General features: G+C 43.0%; 23 non-coding genes across 23 annotated transcripts; all 23 read left to right on the forward strand.

Annotated features, from left to right (window-relative positions):
• The first annotated feature begins 400 nt into the window (after positions 1-400).
• LOC133963540 (U1 spliceosomal RNA) lies at positions 401-564 on the forward strand. Its single transcript, XR_009923037.1, has one exon. It is a non-coding gene; the product is annotated as a U1 spliceosomal RNA (small nuclear RNA).
• A 525-nt stretch (positions 565-1,089) lies between these two features.
• Positions 1,090-1,253, forward strand: LOC133963005 (U1 spliceosomal RNA). The gene has a single exon (XR_009922554.1). It is a non-coding gene; the product is annotated as a U1 spliceosomal RNA (small nuclear RNA).
• Positions 1,254-1,779: 526 nt separating this feature from the next.
• Positions 1,780-1,943, forward strand: LOC133963546 (U1 spliceosomal RNA). Its single transcript, XR_009923043.1, has one exon. It is a non-coding gene; the product is annotated as a U1 spliceosomal RNA (small nuclear RNA).
• A 525-nt stretch (positions 1,944-2,468) lies between these two features.
• LOC133963017 (U1 spliceosomal RNA) lies at positions 2,469-2,632 on the forward strand. The gene has a single exon (XR_009922564.1). It is a non-coding gene; the product is annotated as a U1 spliceosomal RNA (small nuclear RNA).
• A 526-nt stretch (positions 2,633-3,158) lies between these two features.
• On the forward strand, positions 3,159-3,322 carry LOC133963992 (U1 spliceosomal RNA). The gene has a single exon (XR_009923468.1). It is a non-coding gene; the product is annotated as a U1 spliceosomal RNA (small nuclear RNA).
• A 526-nt stretch (positions 3,323-3,848) lies between these two features.
• LOC133963028 (U1 spliceosomal RNA) lies at positions 3,849-4,012 on the forward strand. The gene has a single exon (XR_009922569.1). It is a non-coding gene; the product is annotated as a U1 spliceosomal RNA (small nuclear RNA).
• A 526-nt stretch (positions 4,013-4,538) lies between these two features.
• On the forward strand, positions 4,539-4,702 carry LOC133963993 (U1 spliceosomal RNA). The gene has a single exon (XR_009923469.1). It is a non-coding gene; the product is annotated as a U1 spliceosomal RNA (small nuclear RNA).
• Positions 4,703-5,227: 525 nt separating this feature from the next.
• On the forward strand, positions 5,228-5,391 carry LOC133963995 (U1 spliceosomal RNA). The gene has a single exon (XR_009923470.1). It is a non-coding gene; the product is annotated as a U1 spliceosomal RNA (small nuclear RNA).
• Positions 5,392-5,916: 525 nt separating this feature from the next.
• Positions 5,917-6,080, forward strand: LOC133963663 (U1 spliceosomal RNA). Its single transcript, XR_009923154.1, has one exon. It is a non-coding gene; the product is annotated as a U1 spliceosomal RNA (small nuclear RNA).
• A 526-nt stretch (positions 6,081-6,606) lies between these two features.
• On the forward strand, positions 6,607-6,770 carry LOC133963997 (U1 spliceosomal RNA). The gene has a single exon (XR_009923472.1). It is a non-coding gene; the product is annotated as a U1 spliceosomal RNA (small nuclear RNA).
• Positions 6,771-7,296: 526 nt separating this feature from the next.
• LOC133963040 (U1 spliceosomal RNA) lies at positions 7,297-7,460 on the forward strand. The gene has a single exon (XR_009922580.1). It is a non-coding gene; the product is annotated as a U1 spliceosomal RNA (small nuclear RNA).
• Positions 7,461-7,986: 526 nt separating this feature from the next.
• On the forward strand, positions 7,987-8,150 carry LOC133964036 (U1 spliceosomal RNA). Its single transcript, XR_009923510.1, has one exon. It is a non-coding gene; the product is annotated as a U1 spliceosomal RNA (small nuclear RNA).
• A 526-nt stretch (positions 8,151-8,676) lies between these two features.
• Positions 8,677-8,840, forward strand: LOC133963553 (U1 spliceosomal RNA). The gene has a single exon (XR_009923049.1). It is a non-coding gene; the product is annotated as a U1 spliceosomal RNA (small nuclear RNA).
• Positions 8,841-9,366: 526 nt separating this feature from the next.
• Positions 9,367-9,530, forward strand: LOC133963783 (U1 spliceosomal RNA). The gene has a single exon (XR_009923266.1). It is a non-coding gene; the product is annotated as a U1 spliceosomal RNA (small nuclear RNA).
• Positions 9,531-10,055: 525 nt separating this feature from the next.
• On the forward strand, positions 10,056-10,219 carry LOC133963565 (U1 spliceosomal RNA). Its single transcript, XR_009923060.1, has one exon. It is a non-coding gene; the product is annotated as a U1 spliceosomal RNA (small nuclear RNA).
• A 526-nt stretch (positions 10,220-10,745) lies between these two features.
• Positions 10,746-10,909, forward strand: LOC133963912 (U1 spliceosomal RNA). Its single transcript, XR_009923390.1, has one exon. It is a non-coding gene; the product is annotated as a U1 spliceosomal RNA (small nuclear RNA).
• Positions 10,910-11,434: 525 nt separating this feature from the next.
• LOC133963576 (U1 spliceosomal RNA) lies at positions 11,435-11,598 on the forward strand. The gene has a single exon (XR_009923071.1). It is a non-coding gene; the product is annotated as a U1 spliceosomal RNA (small nuclear RNA).
• A 525-nt stretch (positions 11,599-12,123) lies between these two features.
• Positions 12,124-12,287, forward strand: LOC133963909 (U1 spliceosomal RNA). The gene has a single exon (XR_009923387.1). It is a non-coding gene; the product is annotated as a U1 spliceosomal RNA (small nuclear RNA).
• Positions 12,288-12,812: 525 nt separating this feature from the next.
• LOC133963966 (U1 spliceosomal RNA) lies at positions 12,813-12,976 on the forward strand. Its single transcript, XR_009923443.1, has one exon. It is a non-coding gene; the product is annotated as a U1 spliceosomal RNA (small nuclear RNA).
• Positions 12,977-13,502: 526 nt separating this feature from the next.
• Positions 13,503-13,666, forward strand: LOC133963945 (U1 spliceosomal RNA). Its single transcript, XR_009923423.1, has one exon. It is a non-coding gene; the product is annotated as a U1 spliceosomal RNA (small nuclear RNA).
• A 525-nt stretch (positions 13,667-14,191) lies between these two features.
• LOC133963308 (U1 spliceosomal RNA) lies at positions 14,192-14,355 on the forward strand. The gene has a single exon (XR_009922813.1). It is a non-coding gene; the product is annotated as a U1 spliceosomal RNA (small nuclear RNA).
• Positions 14,356-14,880: 525 nt separating this feature from the next.
• On the forward strand, positions 14,881-15,044 carry LOC133963998 (U1 spliceosomal RNA). The gene has a single exon (XR_009923473.1). It is a non-coding gene; the product is annotated as a U1 spliceosomal RNA (small nuclear RNA).
• Positions 15,045-15,570: 526 nt separating this feature from the next.
• On the forward strand, positions 15,571-15,734 carry LOC133963954 (U1 spliceosomal RNA). Its single transcript, XR_009923432.1, has one exon. It is a non-coding gene; the product is annotated as a U1 spliceosomal RNA (small nuclear RNA).
• The last annotated feature ends 220 nt before the right edge of the window (positions 15,735-15,954 follow it).

Consider the following 15,954-nt stretch of genomic DNA (forward strand, 5'->3'; position numbering starts at 1 on the left):
ACAGCAAATAAACGGGTTCACTCCTGTTCCAAGTTTGCTGTTTTGATAAGTAATGTTTGCTAGAAATTATTGTACTGCCTGTATGCTGATTTTTCCGAATTTAGAGCAGTTTGTGTTGTCTTTTGTGGTGATTTATCAGAGACGGCCAGGGCTTACCTTGCTGCTTTTCATCTAGGTTTTCTCTGTTTTGCAGAGGAAATAAAAGGGCTGGAGACAAGGAAATCGATAAACTAATTAGATGTCATTTCATAGAAGTGTTTGCTTCACTCCAACAAGTCCTTCACCAAAAGGGGATGATGTGATACTGAAGGCCTTTGGATCTGTGAATATGCATGGCAGGCACCGTGAGCCTAACAACTGGGTCTAAGATACAAGAGCCTGTCTCCAATGCATCCAACTCATACTTACCTGGCAGGGGAGATACCATGATCATGAAGGTGGTTCACCCAGGGCGAGGCTCAGCCATTGCACTTCGGTTGTGCTGACCTGTGCGAATTCCCCAAATGTGGGAATCTCGACTGCATAATTTGTGGTAGTGGGGGACTGCGTCCGCGCTCTCCCCTGATCATTATGTTCAATGCAATAAGAGCCCCACACTGCGCCTATTTTATAGACTTTGATGTAGATATTTTGTGCTTCTGACCCAATGCAATCTATAGTGCCACTAATTGTGGTAGAAATATAATTTTAATGCAAATAGACTGGTTCACTCCTGTTCCAAGTAAACTGTTTTGATAAGTAATGTTTGCTAGAAATTATTGTACTGCCTGTATGCTGATTTTTCCGAATTTAGAGCAGTTTGTGTTGTCTTTTGTGGTGATTTATCAGAGACGGCCAGGGCTTACCTTGTTGCTTTTCATCTAGGTTTTCTCTGTTTTGCAGAGGAAATAAAAGGGCTGGAGACAAGGAAATTGATAAACTAATTAGATGTCATTTCATAGAAGTGTTTGCTTCACTCCAACAAGTCCTTCACCAAACGGGGATGATGTGATACTGAAGGCCTTTGGATCTGTGAATATGCATGGCAGGCACCGTGAGCCTAACAACTGGGTCTAAGATACAAGAGCCTGTCTCCAATGCATCCAACTCATACTTACCTGGCAGGGGAGATACCATGATCATGAAGGTGGTTCACCCAGGGCGAGGCTCAGCCATTGCACTTCGGTTGTGCTGACCTGTGCGAATTCCCCAAATGTGGGAATCTCGACTGCATAATTTGTGGTAGTGGGGGACTGCGTCCGCGCTCTCCCCTTATCATTATGTTCAATTGCAATAAGAGCCCCACACTGGGCTTATTTTATAGACTTTGATGTAAATATTTTGTGCTCCAGACACAATGCATCTATAATGCCACTGATTGTGGTTCAAGTATAATTTTACAGCAAATAAACGGGTTCACTCCTGTTCCAAGTTTGCTGTTTTGATAAGTAATGTTTGCTAGAAATTATTGTACTGCCTGTATGCTGATTTTTCCGAATTTAGAGCAGTTTGTGTTGTCTTTTGTGGTGATTTATCAGAGACGGCCAGGGCTTACCTTGCTGCTTTTCATCTAGGTTTTCTCTGTTTTGCAGAGGAAATAAAAGGGCTGGAGACAAGGAAATTGGTAAACTAATTAGATGTCATTTCATGGATGTGTTTGCTTCACTCCAACAAGTTCTTCACCAAAAGGGGATGATGTGATACTGAAGGCCTTTGGATTCTGTAAATATGCATGGCAGGCACCATGAGCCTAACAACTGGGTCTAAGATACAAGAGCCTGTCTCCAATGCATCCAACTCATACTTACCTGGCAGGGGAGATACCATGATCATGAAGGTGGTTCACCCAGGGCGAGGCTCAGCCATTGCACTTCGGTTGTGCTGACCCGTGCGAATTCCCCAAATGTGGGAATCTCGACTGCATAATTTGTGGTAGTGGGGGACTGCGTCCGCGCTCTCCCCTGATCATTATGTTCAATTGCAATAAGAGCCCCACACTGGGCCTAATTTATCGACTTTGATGTAGATATTTTGTGCTTCTGTCACAATGCAATTTTTAATGCCACTAATTGTTGTAGAAATATAATTTTAAAGCAAATAGACTGGTTCACTCCTGTTCCAAGTTTACTGTTTTGATAAGTAATGTTTGCTAGAAATTCTTGTACTGCCTGTATGCTGATTTTCCGAATTTAGTGCAGTTTGTGTTGTCTTTTGTGGTGATTCATCAGAGACGGCCAGGGCTTACCTTGTTGCTTTTCATCTAGGTTTTCTCTGTTTTGCAGAGGAAATAAAAGGGCTGGAGACAAGGAAATTGATAAACTAATTAGATGTCATTTCATAGAAGTGTTTGCTTCACTCCAACAAGTCCTTCACCAAACGGGGATGATGTGATACTGAAGGCCTTTGGATCTGTGAATATGCATGGCAGGCACCGTGAGCCTAACAACTGGGTCTAAGATACAAGAGCCTGTCTCCAATGCATCCAACTCATACTTACCTGGCAGGGGAGATACCATGATCATGAAGGTGGTTCACCCAGGGCGAGGCTCAGCCATTGCACTTCGGTTGTGCTGACCTGTGCGAATTCCCCAAATGTGGGAATCTCGACTGCATAATTTGTGGTAGTGGGGGACTGCGTCCGCGCTCTCCCCTTATCATTATGTTCAATTGCAATAAGAGCCCCACACTGGGCTTATTTTATAGACTTTGATGTAGATATTTTGTGCTCCAGACACAATGCATCTATAATGCCACTGATTGTGGTTCAAGTATAATTTTTACAGCAAATAAACGGGTTCACTCCTGTTCCAAGTTTGCTGTTTTGATAAGTAATGTTTGCTAGAAATTATTGTACTGCCTGTATGCTGATTTTTCCGAATTTAGAGCAGTTTGTGTTGTCTTTTGTGGTGATTTATCAGAGACGGCCAGGGCTTACCTTGCTGCTTTTCATCTAGGTTTTCTCTGTTTTGCAGAGGAAATAAAAGGGCTGGAGACAAGGAAATCGATAAACTAATTAGATGTCATTTCATAGAAGTGTTTGCTTCACTCCAACAAGTCCTTCACCAAAAGGGGATGATGTGATACTGAAGGCCTTTGGATCTGTGAATATGCATGGCAGGCACCGTGAGCCTAACAACTGGGTCTAAGATACAAGAGCCTGTCTCCAATGCATCCAACTCATACTTACCTGACAGGGGAGATACCATGATCATGAAGGTGGTTCACCCAGGGCGAGGCTCAGCCATTGCACTTCGGTTGTGCTGACCTGTGCGAATTCCCCAAATGTGGGAATCTCGACTGCATAATTTGTGGTAGTGGGGGACTGCGTCCGCGCTCTCCCCTGATCATTATGTTCAATTGCAATAAGAGCCCCACACTGGGCCTATTTTATAGACTTTGATGTAGATATTTTGTGCTTCTGACACAACGCAATCTATAATGCCACTAATTGTGGTAGAAATATAATTTTAAAGCAAATAGACTGGTTCACTCCTTTTCCAAGTTTACGGTTTTGATAAGTAATGTTTGCTAGAAATTCTTGTACTGCCTGTATGCTGATTTTTCCGAATTTAGAGCAGTTTGTGTTGTCTTTTGTGGTGATTTATCAGAGACGGCCAGGGCTTACCTTGCTGCTTTTAATCTAGGTTTTCTCTGTTTTGCAGAGGAAATAAAAGGGCTGGAGACAAGGAAATTGATAAACTAATTAGATGTCATTTCATAGAAGTGTTTGCTTCACTCCAACAAGTCCTTCACCAAACGGGGATGATGTGATACTGAAGGCCTTTGGATCTGTGAATATGCATGGCAGGCACCGTGAGCCTAACAACTGGGTCTAAGATACAAGAGCCTGTCTCCAATGCATCCAACTCATACTTACCTGGCAGGGGAGATACCATGATCATGAAGGTGGTTCACCCAGGGCGAGGCTCAGCCATTGCACTTCGGTTGTGCTGACCTGTGCGAATTCCCCAAATGTGGGAATCTCGACTGCATAATTTGTGGTAGTGGGGGACTGCGTCCGCGCTCTCCCCTTATCATTATGTTCAATTGCAATAAGAGCCCCACACTGGGCTTATTTTATAGACTTTGATGTAGATATTTTGTGCTCCAGAAACAATGCATCTATAATGCCACTGATTGTGGTTCAAGTATAATTTTTACAGCAAATAAACGGGTTCACTCCTGTTCCAAGTTTGCTGTTTTGATAAGTAATGTTTGCTAGAAATTATTGTACTGCCTGTATACTGATTTTTCCGAATTTAGAGCAGTTTGTGTTGTCTTTTGTGGTGATTTATCAGAGACGGCCAGGGCTTACCTTGCTGCTTTTCATCTAGGTTTTCTCTGTTTTGCAGAGGAAATAAAAGGGCTGGAGACAAGGAAATCGATAAACTAATTAGATGTCATTTCATAGAAGTGTTTGCTTCACTCCAACAAGTCCTTCACCAAAAGGGGATGATGTGATACTGAAGGCCTTTGGATCTGTGAATATGCATGGCAGGCACCGTGAGCCTAACAACTGGGTCTAAGATACAAGAGCCTGTCTCCAATGCATCCAACTCATACTTACCTGACAGGGGAGATACCATGATCATGAAGGTGGTTCACCCAGGGCGAGGCTCAGCCATTGCACTTCGGTTGTGCTGACCTGTGCGAATTCCCCAAATGTGGGAATCTCGACTGCATAATTTGTGGTAGTGGGGGACTGCGTCCGCGCTCTCCCCTGATCATTATGTTCAATTGCAATAAGAGTCCCACACTGGGCCTAGTTTATAGACTTTGATGTAGATATTTTGTGCTCCTGACACAATGCATCTATAATGCCACTAATTGTGGTAGAAATATAATTTTACAGCAAATAAACGGGTTCACTCCTGTTCCAAGTTTGCTGTTTTGATAAGTAATGTTTGCTAGAAATTCTTGTACTGCCTGTATACTGATTATTCCGAATTTAGAGCAGTTTGTGTTGTCTTTTGTGGTGATTTATCAGAGACGGCCAGGGCTTACCTTGCTGCTTTTCATCTAGGTTTTCTCTGTTTTGCAGAGGAAATAAAAGGGCTTGAGACAAGGAAATTGATAAACTAATTAGATGTCATTTCATAGAAGTGTTTGCTTCACTCCAACAAGTCCTTCACCAAAAGGGGATGATGTGATACTGAAGGCCTTTGGATCTGTGAATATGCATGGCAGGCACCGTGAGCCTAACAACTGGGTCTAAGATACAAGAGCCTGTCTCCAATGCATCCAACTCATACTTACCTGACAGGGGAGATACCATGATCATGAAGGTGGTTCACCCAGGGCGAGGCTCAGCCATTGCACTTCGGTTGTGCTGACCTGTGCGAATTCCCCAAATGTGGGAATCTCGACTGCATAATTTGTGGTAGTGGGGGACTGCGTCCGCGCTCTCCCCTGATCATTATGTTCAATTGCAATAAGAGTCCCACACTGGGCCTAGTTTATAGACTTTGATGTAGATATTTTGTGCTCCAGACACAATGCATCTATAATGCCACTAATTGTGGTAGAAATATAATTTTACAGCAAATAAACGGGTTCACTCCTGTTCCAAGTTTGCTGTTTTGATAAGTAATGTTTGCTAGAAATTCTTGTACTGCCTGTATACTGATTATTCCGAATTTAGAGCAGTTTGTGTTGTCTTTTGTGGTGATTTATCAGAGACGGCCAGGGCTTACCTTGCTGCTTTTCATCTAGGTTTTCTCTGTTTTGCAGAGGAAATAAAAGGGCTTGAGACAAGGAAATTGATAAACTAATTAGATGTCATTTCATAGAAGTGTTTGCTTCACTCCAACAAGTCCTTCACCAAAAGGGGATGATGTGATACTGAAGGCCTTTGGATCTGTGAATATGCATAGCAGGCACCGTGAGCCTAACAACTGGGTCTAAGATACAAGAGCTTGTCTCCAATGCATCCCTCTCATACTTACCTGGCAGGGGAGATACCATGATCATGAAGGTGGTTCACCCAGGGCGAGGCTCAGCCATTGCACTTCGGTTGTGCTGACCCGTGCGAATTCCCCAAATGTGGGAATCTCGACTGCATAATTTGTGGTAGTGGGGGACTGCGTCCGCGCTCTCCCCTGATCATTATGTTCAATTGCAATAAGAGCCCCACACTGGGCCTATTTTATAGACTTTAATGTATATATTTTGTGCTTCTGACACAACGCAATCTATAATGCCTATAATTGTGGTAGAAATATAATTTTAAAGCAAATAGACTGGTTCACTCCTTTTCCAAGTTTACGGTTTTGATAAGTAATGTTTGCTAGAAATTCTTGTACTGCCTGTATGCTGATTTTTCCGAATTTAGAGCAGTTTGTGTTGTCTTTTGTGGTGATTTATCAGAGACGGCCAGGGCTTACCTTGCTGCTTTTCATCTAGGTTTTCTCTGTTTTGCAGAGGAAATAAAAGGGCTGGAGACAAGGAAATTGATAAACTAATTAGATGTCATTTCATAGAAGTGTTTGCTTCACTCCAACAAGTCCTTCACCAAACGGGGATGATGTGATACTGAAGGCCTTTGGATCTGTGAATATGCATGGCAGGCACCGTGAGCCTAACAACTGGGTCTAAGATACAAGAGCCTGTCTCCAATGCATCCAACTCATACTTACCTGACAGGGGAGATACCATGATCATGAAGGTGGTTCACCCAGGGCGAGGCTCAGCCATTGCACTTCGGTTGTGCTGACCTGTGCGAATTCCCCAAATGTGGGAATCTCGACTGCATAATTTGTGGTAGTGGGGGACTGCGTCCGCGCTCTCCCCTGATCATTATGTTCAATTGCAATAAGAGCCCCACACTGGGCCTATTTTATAGACTTTGATGTAGATATTTTGTGCTTCTGACACAACGCAATCTATAATGCCACTAATTGTGGTAGAAATATAATTTTAAAGCAAATAGACTGGTTCACTCCTTTTCCAAGTTTACGGTTTTGATAAGTAATGTTTGCTAGAAATTCTTGTACTGCCTGTATGCTGATTTTTCCGAATTTAGAGCAGTTTGTGTTGTCTTTTGTGGTGATTTATCAGAGACGGCCAGGGCTTACCTTGCTGCTTTTCATCTAGGTTTTCTCTGTTTTGCAGAGGAAATAAAAGGGCTGGAGACAAGGAAATTGATAAACTAATTAGATGTCATTTCATAGAAGTGTTTGCTTCACTCCAACAAGTCCTTCACCAAACGGGGATGATGTGATACTGAAGGCCTTTGGATCTGTGAATATGCATGGCAGGCACCGTGAGCCTAACAACTGGGTCTAAGATACAAGAGCCTGTCTCCAATGCATCCAACTCATACTTACCTGGCAGGGGAGATACCATGATCATGAAGGTGGTTCACCCAGGGCGAGGCTCAGCCATTGCACTTCGGTTGTGCTGACCTGTGCGAATTCCCCAAATGTGGGAATCTCGACTGCATAATTTGTGGTAGTGGGGGACTGCGTCCGCGCTCTCCCCTTATCATTATGTTCAATTGCAATAAGAGCCCCACACTGGGCTTATTTTATAGACTTTGATGTAGATATTTTGTGCTCCAGACACAATGCATCTATAATGCCACTGATTGTGGTTCAAGTATAATTTTTACAGCAAATAAACGGGTTCACTCCTGTTCCAAGTTTGCTGTTTTGATAAGTAATGTTTGCTAGAAATTATTGTACTGCCTGTATGCTGATTTTTCCGAATTTAGAGCAGTTTGTGTTGTCTTTTGTGGTGATTTATCAGAGACGGCCAGGGCTTACCTTGCTGCTTTTCATCTAGGTTTTCTCTGTTTTGCAGAGGAAATAAAAGGGCTGGAGACAAGGAAATCGATAAACTAATTAGATGTTATTTCATAGAAGTGTTTGCTTCACTCCAACAAGTCCTTCACCAAAAGGGGATGATGTGATACTGAAGGCCTTTGGATCTGTGAATATGCATGGCAGGCACCGTGAGCCTAACAACTGGGTCTAAGATACAAGAGCCTGTCTCCAATGCATCCAACTCATACTTACCTGACAGGGGAGATACCATGATCATGAAGGTGGTTCACCCAGGGCGAGGCTCAGCCATTGCACTTCGGTTGTGCTGACCTGTGCGAATTCCCCAAATGTGGGAATCTCGACTGCATAATTTGTGGTAATGGGGGACTGCGTCCGCGCTCTCCCCTGATCATTATGTTCAATTGCAATAAGAGTCCCACACTGGGCCTAGTTTATAGACTTTGATGTAGATATTTTGTGCTCCAGACACAATGCATCTATAATGCCACTAATTGTGGTAGAAATATAATTTTACAGCAAATAAACGGGTTCACTCCTGTTCCAAGTTTGCTGTTTTGATAAGTAATGTTTGCTAGAAATTCTTGTACTGCCTGTATACTGATTATTCCGAATTTAGAGCAGTTTGTGTTGTCTTTTGTGGTGATTTATCAGAGACGGCCAGGGCTTACCTTGCTGCTTTTCATCTAGGTTTTCTCTGTTTTGCAGAGGAAATAAAAGGGCTGGAGACAAGGAAATTGGTAAACTAATTAGATGTCATTTCATGGATGTGTTTGCTTCACTCCAACAAGTTCTTCACCAAAAGGGGATGATGTGATACTGAAGGCCTTTGGATTCTGTAAATATGCATGGCAGGCACCATGAGCCTAACAACTGGGTCTAAGATACAAGAGCCTGTCTCCAATGCATCCAACTCATACTTACCTGGCAGGGGAGATACCATGATCATGAAGGTGGTTCACCCAGGGCGAGGCTCAGCCATTGCACTTCGGTTGTGCTGACCTGTGCGAATTCCCCAAATGTGGGAATCTCGACTGCATAATTTGTGGTAGTGGGGGACTGCGTCCGCGCTCTCCCCTGATCATTATGTTCAATTGCAATAAGAGCCCCACACTGGGCCTATTTTATAGACTTTGATGTAGATATTTTGTGCTTCTGACACAACGCAATCTATAATGCCACTAATTGTGGTAGAAATATAATTTTAAAGCAAATAGACTGGTTCACTCCTTTTCCAAGTTTACGGTTTTGATAAGTAATGTTTGCTAGAAATTCTTGTACTGCCTGTATGCTGATTTTTCCGAATTTAGAGCAGTTTGTGTTGTCTTTTGTGGTGATTTATCAGAGACGGCCAGGGCTTACCTTGCTGCTTTTCATCTAGGTTTTCTCTGTTTTGCAGAGGAAATAAAAGGGCTGGAGACAAGGAAATTGATAAACTAATTAGATGTCATTTCATAGAAGTGTTTGCTTCACTCCAACAAGTCCTTCACCAAACGGGGATGATGTGATACTGAAGGCCTTTGGATCTGTGAATATGCATGGCAGGCACCGTGAGCCTAACAACTGGGTCTAAGATACAAGAGCCTGTCTCCAATGCATCCAACTCATACTTACCTGGCAGGGGAGATACCATGATCATGAAGGTGGTTCACCCAGGGCGAGGCTCAGCCATTGCACTTCGGTTGTGCTGACCCGTGCGAATTCCCCAAATGTGGGAATCTCGACTGCATAATTTGTGGTAGTGGGGGACTGCGTCCGCGCTCTCCCCTGATCATTATGTTCAATGCAATAAGAGCCCCACACTGCGCCTATTTTATAGACTTTGATGTAGATATTTTGTGCTTCTGACCCAATGCAATCTATAGTGCCACTAATTGTGGTAGAAATATAATTTTAATGCAAATAGACTGGTTCACTCCTGTTCCAAGTAAACTGTTTTGATAAGTAATGTTTGCTAGAAATTCTTGTACTGCCTGTATGCTGATTTTTCCGAATTTAGAGCAGTTTGTGTTGTCTTTTGTGGTGATTTATCAGAGACGGCCAGGGCTTACCTTGCTGCTTTTCATCTAGGTTTTCTCTGTTTTGCAGAGGAAATAAAAGGGCTGGAGACAAGGAAATCGATAAACTAATTAGATGTCATTTCATAGAAGTGTTTGCTTCACTCCAACAAGTCCTTCACCAAAAAGGGATGATGTGATACTGAAGGCCTTTGGATCTGTGAATATGCATGGCAGGCACCGTGAGCCTAACAACTGGGTCTAAGATACAAGAGCCTGTCTCCAATGCATCCAACTCATACTTACCTGGCAGGGGAGATACCATGATCATGAAGGTGGTTCACCCAGGGCGAGGCTCAGCCATTGCACTTCGGTTGTGCTGACCTGTGCGAATTCCCCAAATGTGGGAATCTCGACTGCATAATTTGTGGTAGTGGGGGACTGCGTCCGCGCTCTCCCCTGATCATTATGTTCAATTGCAATAAGAGTCCCACACTGGGCCTAGTTTATAGACTTTGATGTAGATATTTTGTGCTCCAGACACAATGCATCTATAATGCCACTGATTGTGGTTCAAGTATAATTTTTACAGCAAATAAACGGGTTCACTCCTGTTCCAAGTTTGCTGTTTTGATAAGTAATGTTTGCTAGAAATTCTTGTACTGCCTGTATGCTGATTTTTCCGAATTTAGAGCAGTTTGTGTTGTCTTTTGTGTTGATTTATCAGAGACGGCCAGGGCTTACCTTGCTGCTTTTCATCTAGGTTTTCTCTGTTTTGCAGAGGAAATAAAAGGGCTGGAGACAAGGAAATTGATAAACTAATTAGATGTCATTTCATAGAAGTGTTTGCTTCACTCCAACAAGTCCTTCACCAAACGGGGATGATGTGATACTGAAGGCCTTTGGATCTGTGAATATGCATGGCAGGCACCGTGAGCCTAACAACTGGGTCTAAGATACAAGAGCCTGTCTCCAATGCATCCAACTCATACTTACCTGGCAGGGGAGATACCATGATCATGAAGGTGGTTCACCCAGGGCGAGGCTCAGCCATTGCACTTCGGTTGTGCTGACCTGTGCGAATTCCCCAAATGTGGGAATCTCGACTGCATAATTTGTGGTAGTGGGGGACTGCGTCCGCGCTCTCCCCAGATCATTATGTTCTATGCAATAAGAGCCCCACACTGGGCCTAATTTATCGACTTTGATGTAGATATTTTGTGCTTCTGTCACAATGCAATTTTTAATGCCACTAATTGTTGTAGAAATATAATTTTAAAGCAAATAGACTAATTCACTCCTGTTCCAAGTTTACTGTTTTAATAAGTAATGTTTGCTAGAAATTCTTGTACTGCCTGTATGCTGATTTTTCCGAATTTAGAGCAGTTTGTGTTGTCTTTTGTGGTGATTCATCAGAGACGGCCAGGGCTTACCTTGTTGCTTTTCATCTAGGTTTTCTCTGTTTTGCAGAGGAAATAAAAGGGCTGGAGACAAGGAAATTGATAAACTAATTAGATGTCATTTCATAGAATTGTTTGCTTCACTCCAACAAGTCCTTCACCAAACGGGGATGATGTGATACTGAAGGCCTTTGGATCTGTGAATATGCATGGCAGGCACCGTGAGCCTAACAACTGGGTCTAAGATACAAGAGCCTGTCTCCAATGCATCCAACTCATACTTACCTGGCAGGGGAGATACCATGATCATGAAGGTGGTTCACCCAGGGCGAGGCTCAGCCATTGCACTTCGGTTGTGCTGACCTGTGCGAATTCCCCAAATGTGGGAATCTCGACTGCATAATTTGTGGTAGTGGGGGACTGCGTCCGCGCTCTCCCCTGATCATTATGTTCAATTGCAATAAGAGTCCCACACTGGGCCTAGTTTATAGACTTTGATGTAGATATTTTGTGCTCCAGACACAATGCATCTATAATGCCACTAATTGTGGTAGAAATATAATTTTACAGCAAATAAACGGGTTCACTCCTGTTCCAAGTTTGCTGTTTTGATAAGTAATGTTTGCTAGAAATTCTTGTACTGCCTGTATACTGATTATTCCGAATTTAGAGCAGTTTGTGTTGTCTTTTGTGGTGATTTATCAGAGACGGCCAGGGCTTACCTTGCTGCTTTTCATCTAGGTTTTCTCTGTTTTGCAGAGGAAATAAAAGGGCTTGAGACAAGGAAATTGATAAACTAATTAGATGTCATTTCATAGAAGTGTTTGCTTCACTCCAACAAGTCCTTCACCAAAAGGGGATGATGTGATACTGAAGGCCTTTGGATCTGTGAATATGCATAGCAGGCACCGTGAGCCTAACAACTGGGTCTAAGATACAAGAGCCTGTCTCCAATGCATCCAACTCATACTTACCTGGCAGGGGAGATACCATGATCATGAAGGTGGTTCACCCAGGGCGAGGCTCAGCCATTGCACTTCGGTTGTTCTGACCCGTGCGAATTCCCCAAATGTGGGAATCTCGACTGCATAATTTGTGGTAGTGGGGGACTGCGTACGCGCTCTCCCCTGATCATTATGTTCAATTGCAATAAGAGCCCCACACTGGGCCTATTTTATAGACTTTGATGTAGATATTTTGTGCTTCTGACACAACGCAATCTATAATGCCACTAATTGTGGTAGAAATATAATTTTAAAGCAAATAGACTGGTTCACTCCTTTTCCAAGTTTACGGTTTTGATAAGTAATGTTTGCTAGAAATTCTTGTACTGCCTGTATGCTGATTTTCCGAATTTAGAGCAGTTTGTGTTGTCTTTTGTGGTGATTTATCAGAGACGGCCAGGGCTTACCTTGCTGCTTTTCATCTAGGTTTTCTCTGTTTTGCAGAGGAAATAAAAGGGCTGGAGACAAGGAAATTGATAAACTAATTAGATGTCATTTCATAGAAGTGTTTGCTTCACTCCAACAAGTCCTTCACCAAACGGGGATGATGTGATACTGAAGGCCTTTGGATCTGTGAATATGCATGGCAGGCACCGTGAGCCTAACAACTGGGTCTAAGATACAAGAGCCTGTCTCCAATGCATCCAACTCATACTTACCTGGCAGGGGAGATACCATGATCATGAAGGTGGTTCACCCAGGGCGAGGCTCAGCCATTGCACTTCGGTTGTGCTGACCTGTGCGAATTCCCCAAATGTGGGAATCTCGACTGCATAATTCGTGGTAGTGGGGGACTGCGTCCGCGCTCTCCCCTGATCATTATGTTCAATTGCAATAAGAGCCCCACACTGGGCCTATTTTATATACTTTGATGTAGATATTTTGTGCTTCTGACACAACGCAATCTATAATGCCACTAATTGTGGTAGAAATATAATTTTAAAGCAAATAGACTGGTTCACTCCTTTTCCAAGTTTACGGTTTTGATAAGTAATGTTTGCTAGAAATTCTTGTACTGCCTGTATGCTGATTTTTCCGAATTTAGAGCAGTTTGTGTTGTCTTTTGTGGTGATTTATCAGAGACGGCCAGGGCTTACCTTGCTGCTTTTCATCTAGGTTTTCTCTGTTTTGCAGAGGAAATAAAAGGGCTGGAGACAAGGAAATTGATAAACTAATTAGATGTCATTTCATGGAAGTGTTTGCTTCACTCCAACAAGTCCTTCACCAAAAGGGGATGATGTGATACTGAAGGCCTTTGGATCTGTGAATATGCATGGCAGGCACCGTGAGCCTAACAACTGGGTCTAAGATATAAGAGCCTGTCTCCAATGCATCCAACTCATACTTACCTGGCAGGGGAGATACCATGATCATGAAGGTGGTTCACCCAGGGCGAGGCTCAGCCATTGCACTTCGGTTGTGCTGACCCGTGCGAATTCCCCAAATGTGGGAATCTCGACTGCATAATTTGTGGTAGTGGGGGACTGAGTCCGCGCTCTCCCCTGATCATTATGTTCAATGCAATAAGAGCCCCACACTGCGCCTATTTTATAGACTTTGATGTAGATATTTTGTGCTTCTGACCCAATGCAATCTATAATGCCACTAATTGTGGTAGAAATATAATTTTAATGCAAATAGACTGGTTCACTCCTGTTCCAAGTAAACTGTTTTGATAAGTAATGTTTGCTAGAAATTCTTGTACTGCCTGTATGCTGATTTTTCCGAATTTAGAGCAGTTTGTGTTGTCTTTTGTGGTGATTTATCAGAGACGGCCAGGGCTTACCTTGTTGCTTTTCATCTAGGTTTTCTCTGTTTTGCAGAGGAAATAAAAGGGCTGGAGACAAGGAAATTCATAAACTAATTAGATGTCATTTCATAGAAGTGTTTGCTTCACTCCAACAAGTCCTTCACCAAACGGGGATGATGTGATACTGAAGGCCTTTGGATCTGTGAATATGCATGGCAGGCACCGTGAGCCTAACAACTGGGTCTAAGATACAAGAGCCTGTCTCCAATGCATCCAACTCATACTTACCTGGCAGGGGAGATACCATGATCATGAAGGTGGTTCACCCAGGGCGAGGCTCAGCCATTGCACTTCGGTTGTGCTGACCTGTGCGAATTTCCCAAATGTGGGAATCTCGACTGCATAATTTGTGGTAGTGGGGGACTGCGTCCGCGCTCTCCCCTTATCATTATGTTCAATTGCAATAAGAGCCCCACACTGGGCTTATTTTATAGACTTTGATGTAAATATTTTGTGCTCCAGACACAATGCATCTATAATGCCACTGATTGTGGTTCAAGTATAATTTTACAGCAAATAAACGGGTTCACTCCTGTTCCAAGTTTGCTGTTTTGATAAGTAATGTTTGCTAGAAATTCTTGTACTGCCTGTATGCTGATTTTTCCGAATTTAGAGCAGTTTGTGTTGTCTTTTGTGGTGATTTATCAGAGACGGCCAGGGCTTACCTTGCTGCTTTTCATCTAGGTTTTCTCTGTTTTGCAGAGGAAATAAAAGGGCTGGAGACAAGGAAATTGGTAAACTAATTAGATGTCATTTCATGGATGTGTTTGCTTCACTCCAACAAGTTCTTCACCAAAAGGGGATGATGTGATACTGAAGGCCTTTGGATCTGTGAATATGCATGGCAGGCACCGTGAGCCTAACAACTGGGTCTAAGATACAAGAGCCTGTCTCCAATGCATCCAACTCATACTTACCTGACAGGGGAGATACCATGATCATGAAGGTGGTTCACCCAGGGCGAGGCTCAGCCATTGCACTTCGGTTGTGCTGACCTGTGCGAATTCCCCAAATGTGGGAATCTCGACTGCATAATTTGTGGTAGTGGGGGACTGCGTCCGCGCTCTCCCCTGATCATTATGTTCAATTGCAATAAGAGCCACACACTGGGCCTATTTTATAGACTTTGATGTAGATATTTTGTGCTTCTGACACAACGCAATCTATAATGCCACTAATTGTGGTAGAAATATAATTTTAAAGCAAATAGACTGGTTCACTCCTTTTCCAAGTTTACGGTTTTGATAAGTAATGTTTGCTAGAAATTCTTGTACTGCCTGTATGCTGATTTTTCCGAATTTAGAGCAGTTTGTGTTGTCTTTTGTGGTGATTTATCAGAGACGGCCAGGGCTTACCTTGCTGCTTTTCATCTAGGTTTTCTCTGTTTTGCAGAGGAAATAAAAGGGCTGGAGACAAGGAAATTGATAAACTAATTAGATGTCATTTCATAGAAGTGTTTGCTTCACTCCAACAAGTCCTTCACCAAACGGGGATGATGTGATACTGAAGGCCTTTGGATCTGTGAATATGCATGGCAGGAACCGTGAGCCTAACAACTGGGTCTAAGATACAAGAGCCTGTCTCCAATGCATCCAACTCATACTTACCTGGCAGGGGAGATACCATGATCATGAAGGTGGTTCACCCAGGGCGAGGCTCAGCCATTGCACTAAGGTTGTGCTGATCTGTGCGAATTCCCCAAATGTGGGAATCTCGACTGCATAATTTGTGGTAGTGGGGGACTGCGTCCGCGCTCTCCCCTGATCATTATGTTCAATTACAATAAGAGCCCCACACTGGGCCTATTTTATATACTTTGATGTAGATATTTTGTGCTTCTGACACAACGCAATCTATAATGCCACTAATTGTGGTAGAAATATAATTTTAAAGCAAATAGACTGGTTCACTCCTTTTCCAAGTTTGCTGTTTTGATAAGTAATGTTTGCTAGAAATTCTTGTACTGCCTGTATGCTGATTTTT

This window comes from Platichthys flesus, chromosome 10 (assembly GCF_949316205.1).
Source record: "Platichthys flesus chromosome 10, fPlaFle2.1, whole genome shotgun sequence".
Taxonomy (NCBI): domain Eukaryota; kingdom Metazoa; phylum Chordata; class Actinopteri; order Pleuronectiformes; family Pleuronectidae; genus Platichthys; species Platichthys flesus.